General features: G+C 41.8%; 3 non-coding genes across 3 annotated transcripts; all 3 read right to left on the bottom strand.

Annotated features, from left to right (window-relative positions):
* Nucleotides 1-1,667: 1,667 nt before the first annotated feature.
* On the bottom strand, nucleotides 1,668-1,741 carry trnai-aau (transfer RNA isoleucine (anticodon AAU)). Its single transcript has one exon. It is a non-coding gene; the product is annotated as a tRNA-Ile (tRNA).
* Nucleotides 1,742-5,927: 4,186 nt separating this feature from the next.
* On the bottom strand, nucleotides 5,928-6,001 carry trnai-aau (transfer RNA isoleucine (anticodon AAU)). The gene has a single exon. It is a non-coding gene; the product is annotated as a tRNA-Ile (tRNA).
* Nucleotides 6,002-8,095: 2,094 nt separating this feature from the next.
* Nucleotides 8,096-8,169, bottom strand: trnai-aau (transfer RNA isoleucine (anticodon AAU)). Its single transcript has one exon. It is a non-coding gene; the product is annotated as a tRNA-Ile (tRNA).
* Nucleotides 8,170-8,343: the final 174 nt, after the last annotated feature.

Below are 8,343 nucleotides of genomic sequence, written 5' to 3'. Positions count from 1 at the left end.
GAGAAAGAGAGAGTAAGGAGTGAAGAAAGACAGAAAGAGAGAGTAAGGAGTGGAGAAAGACAGAAAGGGAGAGTACGGAGTGGAGAAGACAGTAAGGAGAGGAGAAAGACAGAAGAGAGAATTAAGGAGTGGAGAAGAGAGTAAGGAGTGGAGAAAGACAGAAAGAGAGAGTAAGGAGTGGAGAAAGAGAGTAAGGAGTGGAGAAAGACAAGAAAGAGAGATAAGGAGTGGAGAAAGAGAGTAAGGAGTGGAGAAAGACAGAAAGAGAGAATAAGGAGTGGAGAAAGAGAGAGTAAGGAGAGGAGAAAGACAGAAGAGAGAGTAGGAGTGGAGAAAGACAGAAAGAGAGATTAAGGAGTGGAGAAAGAGAGTAAGGAGTGGAGAAAGAGAGTGGTAAGGAGTGAAGAAGACAGAAGATAGAGTAAGGAGTGAGAAAGAGAGAGTAAGTAGAGGAGAAGACAGAAAGAGAGAGTAAGGAGTGGAGAAAGACAGAAAGAGAGATTAAGGAGTGGAGAAAGAGAGTAAGAGTGGAGAAATAGAGTAAGGAGTGTGAGAAAGAGAGAGTAGGAGTGGAGAAAGAAAGAGAGAGTAGGGAGTGGAGAAAGAGAGAGTAAGGAGTGGAGAAAGATAAAGAGAGAGTAAGGAGTGGGAAAAAGACAGAAAGGGAGAGTAAGGAGTGGAGAAAAAGAGAGTAAGGAGTGAAGAAAGACAGAAAGGAGAGTAAGGAGTGGAGAAAGAGAGAGTAAGGAGAGGAGAAAGACAGAAAGAGAGAGTAAGGAGTGGAGAAAGACAAAAGAGAGATTAAGGAGTTTAGAAAGAGAGTAAGGAGTGGAGAAAGAGAGTAAGGAGTGGAGAAGAGAGAGTAAGGAGTGGATAAAGAAAGAGAGAGTAAGGAGTGGGAAAGAGAGTAAGAGTGGAGAAATATAGGAAAAGAGAGATGTAAGGAGTGGAGAAAGAGAGAGTAAGAGAGAGAAAGACAGAAAGAGAGAGCAAGGAGTGGAGAAAGACAGAAGAGAGAGTAAGGAGTGGAGAAAGAGAGAGTAAGGAGTGGAGAAAGACAAAGAGAGAGTAAGGAGAGGAGAAAGACAGAGAGAGAGTAAGGCGTGGAGAAAGACAGAAAGAGATATAAGGATTGAGAAAGACAGAAAGAGAGAGTAAGGAGTGGAGAAAGACAGAAAGAGATAGTAAGGATTGGAGAAAGAGAAGTAAGAGTGGAGAAAGGAGAGAGTAAGGAGTGGAAAAACAGAAAGAGAGAGTAAGGAGTGGAAAAGAGGGTGCAGCTGTCTGCAGGCTCTTTACCTCTCTGTACTTAGTGTCCTTCTCTAGTTAATGTGTGACCAAGTGAGCATGGGGGAAAGGTGTGTGTGTGTGTTGTGTGTAAATAATGAATGAATCAAATGATTGATGGACCCGTCTATCTGTTTCTTCCCACCATTCTGTCTCTCTGTCTCTTAGTCCATGAAGTCCCTGTCCTCCTTCCTTCTTCCTTGTATAATAAAAAACGAACGAAAACTCCTACAATGAAAAAAAACCTCTACATTAAAGTCACTCAACAAAACACAGCAATCGACAACTCATACTACTAATTTAAAATGCACATGTAAACCCCAATCAATAGAGTTATGAGACACTGTAGACATACACAGTAGAGGAAAAATAAAAAGTTGTGGCCAGTACGGGTATCGAACCCGCGACCTTCGCGTTATTAGCACGACGCTCTAACCAACTGAGCTAACCGGCCTTAGATAATGCTCATTCTACGTATAAAGGTAGAAATAACTACAACCGTACTATAAGAGCTCAACCATTCCATAACAAATCCATCACCTATTGAGAAATAAACTATGAGCCCCCTAAGCAAGCTGGTCCGGGACATCTTTGTTCACAAACACACACCCACAGGGCTCCAGGACAGCAACACAATTATGTGGTTGGATGAAGCTCTTAATTTGGCATTGGAAAAACAGGAGATGAACTGCTACAAACAAAAGACCTGCTAAAGCTAAAGAAACACTCCGTAATGTTCACAACGACATCAATTTTGAACTCGCGAAAGTGGGAGATGCGGTCAAGAAGAAAACTGGCACATTTTATCATCGGACCCATTTTTGTCGGCGGAATTTACAAATCCACCACTTATTGTGTGTATAGAAGAGGGTCGCAATATACGCGATAAATTGGTCCATGGCCAACTCCCAATCACAAAAGAAAACCAGCCAGGCTCTTTTACGCCCTCTTCCAAATGGTAGCTATAAATGCAGAGGATGCGCCACAGTGCAACAACATGATAAAGTGTGAATATCTCTGCCACCCCACACACAGGAAAACGATCCCAATAACATGACATTATTACGTGTTCCACCACCCATGTTATTTACATTATTAAATGTCCATATGGGCTCTGCTATGTCGGTAAAACCTCTCGTTCTCTCAAACAGAGAATCAGTGAACATCAAAAGTTCAATCAGGAGAAAGGACAGGGATTATCAAGTCGCTGTACATTTCATGACCTGAAGCATGATATTTCTTACCTTTAGATGTTGTGGCACAGAGAAAGTTAAGATATCAGACAGGGGAGGAGATATAAATAATACTCTGAGGTTAAAGGGAATGTTTTGAGATTTTCACCCTCCAGACATTATTTCCTAAAGGTCGTTATGATGAAATGCCTGTGTATGTTATGCGTGAATTTGAACGTGAATTATGCTCCTATTTTAAGATGACTCTGATGTTTTTCGTACGATGTACCCATGATTAATGAAAACTTGCTCGGTAGGTCTATATGTCCTCATTGTGGTTTTACAGATGTGTTTTAATACGTCTTATTTACACACTTTTTTGAATATTATGAAGTGTATGTTGTATTTGGTAGCACGTATTAGTATTTCCTTCGCCTCCAACCCCTTTCGATGCGTGGGACGGATGTGGGCGGGGACTTAGGTCTACACAAGGGTGCTAATTGTGAAAAAAAAAACTCACGAAAGCCATGAGGCCGATAAGTAAAGCTTATAAAGATCAGTGATACACCAAGAGTGGTGTGCGGTTTCCTTTTCCCTGGAACTTCTGTATGTGTAAGTTTACTGTATATTTGTATTGTTATTTCACTTTTGTATATTATCTACTTCACTTGCTTTGGCAATGTTAACATATGTTTCCCATGCCAATAAAGCCACTTGAGTTGAATTGAAATTGAATTGAGAGAGAGAAGAGAGAGAGAGAGAGAGAGAGAGAGAGAGAGAGAGAGAGAGAGAGAGAGAGAGAGAGAGAGAGAGAGAGAGAGAAAAGCAATGAAGGACAGAAAGAGAGAGTAAGGAGTGGAGAAAGAACAGAAAGAGAGAGTAAGGAGTGGAGAAAGACAGAGAGAGAGAGTAAGGAGTGGAGAATGAGAGAGTAAGCAGTCGAGAAAGAGAGAGTAAGGAGTGGAGAAAGACAGAAAGAGAGAGTAGGAGTGGAGAAAGACAGAGAGAGAGTAAGGAGTCGAGAAGACAGAAAGAGAGAGTAAGGAGTGGAGAAAACAGAGAGAGAGAGTAAGGAGTTGAGAAAGAAACGAGAGAGAGAGAGAGAGAGAGAGAAAGGAGTGAGAAAGAGAGAGAGAAGGAGTGGAGAAAGACAGAAAGAGAGAGAGTAAGGAGTAGTGGAGAAGTGGAAAGACAGAAAGAGAAGGAGAGAGTAAGGAGTGGAGGAAAGACAGAAACGAGAGCAGAGTAAGGAGTGGAGAAAGATCAGAAAGATAGAGATTAAGGAGTGGAGAAAGAGGAGAGTAAGGAGTGGAGAAAGAAAGACCAGAAAGAGAGAGTTAAGGAGTGGAGAAAGAGTAGAGTAATGAGTGGAGAAAGCCAGAAAGGAGAGAAGTTAAGGAGTCGGGGAGAAAGACAGAGAGGAGAGTAAGGAAGTCGAGAAAGACGATAAAGAGAAGTAAGGAAGTGGAGAAAAAAACCAGGAGAGTAGAGAGAGTAAGGAGTGGAGAAAGACGAGAGATGAGAGAGAGTAAGAGTTGGAGTAAGAGAGATGAGAGTAGGAGGAGAAGACAAGAGACGAGTAGGGAGTTGGAGAAGAAGAACGACCAGCGAAGCGAGAGTAAGGAGTGGAGGAAAGACCATGAGAGAGAGAGAGTAAGGAGTTGGAGAAAGACCAGAACAGAAAGAGAGAGAGAGTTAAGGAGGTGGAGAAAGACAGAAAGAGGAGAGTAAGGAGTGTAGAGACAGGAAGAGCGAGTAAGTAAGGAGTGGAGAAAGAGAGAGTAAGGAGTGAAGAAAGACAGAAATGATGAGAGTAAGGAGTGGAGAAGACAGAAGGGAGAGTAAGGAGTGGAGAAAGACAGTAAGGAGAGAGAGAAAGACAGAAAGAGAGATTAAGGAGTGGAGAAAGAAGAGAGTAAGGAGTGGAGAAAGACAGAAAGAGAGAGTAAGGAGTGGAGAAAGAGAGTAAGGAGTGGAGAAAGACAGAAAGAGAGATTAAGGAGTGGAGAAAGAGAGTAAGGAGTGGAGAAAGACAGAAAGAGAGAATAAGGAGTGGAGAAAGAGAGAGTAAGGAGAGGAGAAAGACAGAAAGAGAGAGTAAGGAGTGGAGAAAGACAGAAAGAGAGATTAAGGAGTGGAGAAAGAGAGTAAGGAGTGGAGAAAGAGAGTGTAAGGAGTGAAGAAAGACAGAAAGAGAGAGTAAGGAGTGGAGAAAGAGAGAGTAAGGAGAGGAGAAAGACAGAAAGAGAGAGTAAGGAGTGGAGAAAGACAGAAAGAGAGATTAAGGAGTGGAGAAAGAGAGTAAGGAGTGGAGAAAGAGAGTAAGGAGTGGAGAAAGAGAGAGTAAGGAGTGGAGAAAGAAAGAGAGAGTAGGGAGTGGAGAAAGAGAGAGTAAGGAGTGGAGAAAGATAGAAAGAGAGAGTAAGGAGTGGAGAAAGACAGAAAGGGAGAGTAAGGAGTGGAGAAAGAGAGAGTAAGGAGTGAAGAAAGACAGAAAGAGAGAGTAAGGAGTGGAGAAAGAGAGAGTAAGGAGAGGAGAAAGACAGAAAGAGAGAGTAAGGAGTGGAGAAAGACAGAAAGAGAGATTAAGGAGTTTAGAAAGAGAGTAAGGAGTGGAGAAAGAGAGTAAGGAGTGGAGAAAGAGAGAGTAAGGAGTGGAGAAAGAAAGAGAGAGTAAGGAGTGGAGAAAGAGAGTAAGGAGTGGAGAAAGATAGAAAGAGAGAGTAAGGAGTGGAGAAAGAGAGAGTAAGGAGAGGAGAAAGACAGAAAGAGAGAGCAAGGAGTGGAGAAAGACAGAAAGAGAGAGTAAGGAGTGGAGAAAGAGAGAGTAAGGAGTGGAGAAAGACAGAAAGAGAGAGTAAGGAGAGGAGAAAGACAGAGAGAGAGTAAGGCGTGGAGAAAGACAGAAAGAGATAGTAAGGATTGGAGAAAGACAGAAAGAGAGAGTAAGGAGTGGAGAAAGACAGAAAGAGATAGTAAGGATTGGAGAAAGAGAGAGTAAGGAGTGGAGAAGGAGAGAGTAAGGAGTGGAGAAAGACAGAAAGAGAGAGTAAGGAGTGGAGAAAGAGGGTGCAGCTGTCTGCAGGCTCTTTACCTCTCTGTACTTAGTGTCCTTCTCTAGTTAATGTGTGACCAAGTGAGCATGGGGAAAGGTGTGTGTGTGTGTGTATGTGTGTAAATAATGAATGAATCAAATGATTGATGGACCCGTCTATCTGTTTCTTCACCATTCTGTCTCTCTGTCTCTTAGTCCATGAAGTCCCTGTCCTCCTTCCTTCCTTCCTTGTATAATAAAAAACGAACGAAAACTCCTACAATGAAAAAAAACCTCCTACATTAAAATGTCACTCAACAATAACACAGCAATCGACAACTCATACTACTAATTTAAAATGCACATTGTAAACCCCAATCAATAGAGTTATGAGACACTGTAGACATACACAGTAGAGGAAAAATAAAAAGTTGTGGCCAGTACGGGTATCGAACCCGCGACCTTCGCGTTATTAGCACGACGCTCTAACCAACTGAGCTAACCGGCCTTAGATAATGCTCATTCTACGTATAAAGGTGGAAATAACTACACCGTACTAAATAAGAGCTCAAGACATTCCATAACAAATCCATCACCTATTGAGAAATAAACTATGAGCCCCCTAAGCAAGCTGGTCCCGGGGCTCTGTTCACAAACACACCCCACAGGGCTCCAGGACAGCAACACAATTATGTGTGTGGATGAAGCTCTTAATTTGGCATTGGAAAAACAGGAGATGAACTGCTACAAACAAAGACCTGCTAAAGCTAAAGAACACTCCGTAATGTTCACAACGACATCAATTTTGAACTCGCGAAAAGTGGGAGATGCGGTCAAGAAAAACTGGCACATTTTATCATCGGACCCATTTTTATCGGCGGAATTTACAAATCCACCACTTATTGTGTATAGAAGAGGTCGCAATATACGCGATAAATTGGTCCATGCCAACTCCCAATCACAAAAGAAAACCAGCCAGGCTCTTTTACGCCCTCTTCCAAATGGTAGCTATAAATGCAGAGGATGCGCACAGTGCAACAACATGATAAAGTGTGAATATCTCTGCCACCCACACACAGGAAAACGATCCCAAATAAATGACATTATTACGTGTTCCACCACCCATGTTATTTACATTATTAAATGTCCATATGGGCTCTGCTATGTCGGTAAAACCTCTCGTTCTCTCAAACAGAGAATCAGTGACCTTAAAAGTTCGATCAGGAGAAAGGACAGGGATTATCAAGTCGCTGTACATTTCAATGACCTGAAGCATGATATTTCTACCTTTAGATGTTGTGGCACAGAGAAAGTTAAGATATCAGACAGGGGAGGAGATATAAATAATACTCTGAGTTAAAGGGAATGTTTTGGGATTTTCACCCTCCAGACATTATTTCCTAAAGGTCGTTATGATGAAATGCCTGTGTATGTTATGGCGTGAATTTGAACGTGAATTATGCTCCTATTTCAGATTACTCTGATGATTTTCGTACGATGTACCCAATGATTAATGAAAACTTGCTCGGTAGGTCTATATGTCCTCATTGTGGTTTTACAGATGTGTTTAATACGTCTTATTTACACACTTTATTTCAATATTTACGAAATTGATGTTGTATTTCGTAGCACGTATTAGTATTTCCTTCGCCTCCAACCCCTTTCGATGCGTGGAACGGATGTGGGCGGGGCTAGGTCTACACAAGGGTGCTAATTAAAATGTAAAAAACTCACGAAAGCCATGAGACCGATATTTAAAGCTTATTAAAGATCAGTGATACTATCCTTCCTTTTCCCTAGAATTTCTGTGAGTGTAATATTTACTGTAAAGTTTAATTGTTTATTTCCCTTTTGTATATTATCTACCTCACTTGCTTTGGCAATGTTAACATATGTTTCCCATGCCAATAAAGCCCCTTGAATTGATTTGAATTGAATTGAGAGAGAGAGAGAGAGAGAGAGAGAGAGAGAGAGAGAGAGAGAGAGAGAGAGAGAGAGAGAGAGAGAGAGTGAAAGAAACAGTGAAAGACAGAAAGAGAGAGTAAGGAGTGGAGAAAGACAGAAAGAGAGAGTAAGGAGTGGAGAAAGACAGAAAGAGGGAGTAAGGAGTGGAGAAAGAGAGAGTAAGGAGTGAAGAAAGACAGAAAGAGAGAGTAAGGAGTGGAGAAAGACAGAAAGGGAGAGTAAGGAGTGGAGAAAGAGGGTGCAGCTGTCTGCAGGCTCTTTACCTCTCTGTACTTAGTGTCCTTCTCTAGTTAATGTGTGACCAAGTGAGCATGGGGAAAGGTGTGTGTGTGTGTGTATGTGTGTAAATAATGAATGAATCAAATGATTGATGGACCCGTCTATCTGTTTCTTCACCATTCTGTCTCTCTGTCTCTTAGTCCATGAAGTCCCTGTCCTCCTTCCTTCCTTCCTTGTATAATAAAAAACGAACGAAAACTCCTACAATGAAAAAAAACCTCCTACATTAAAATGTCACTCAACAATAACACAACAATCGACAACTCATACTACTAATTTAAAATGCACATTGTAAACCCCAATCAATAGAGTTATGAGACACTGTAGACATACACAGTAGAGGAAAAATAAAAAGTTGTGGCCAGTACGGGTATCGAACCCGCGACCTTCGCGTTATTAGCACGACGCTCTAACCAACTGAGCTAACCGGCCTTAGATCATGCTCATTCTACGTATAAAGGTGGAAATAACTACACCGTACTAAATAAGAGCTCAAGACATTCCATAACAAATCCATCACCTATTGAGAAATAAACTATGAGCCCCCTAAGCAAGCTGGTCCCGGGGCTCTGTTCACAAACACACCCCACAGGGCTCCAGGACAGT

This window comes from Oncorhynchus kisutch, unplaced genomic scaffold (assembly GCF_002021735.2).
Source record: "Oncorhynchus kisutch isolate 150728-3 unplaced genomic scaffold, Okis_V2 Okis07a-Okis12b_hom, whole genome shotgun sequence".
NCBI lineage: Eukaryota > Metazoa > Chordata > Actinopteri > Salmoniformes > Salmonidae > Oncorhynchus > Oncorhynchus kisutch.
This window is presented reverse-complemented; position numbering and strand designations above follow the sequence as displayed.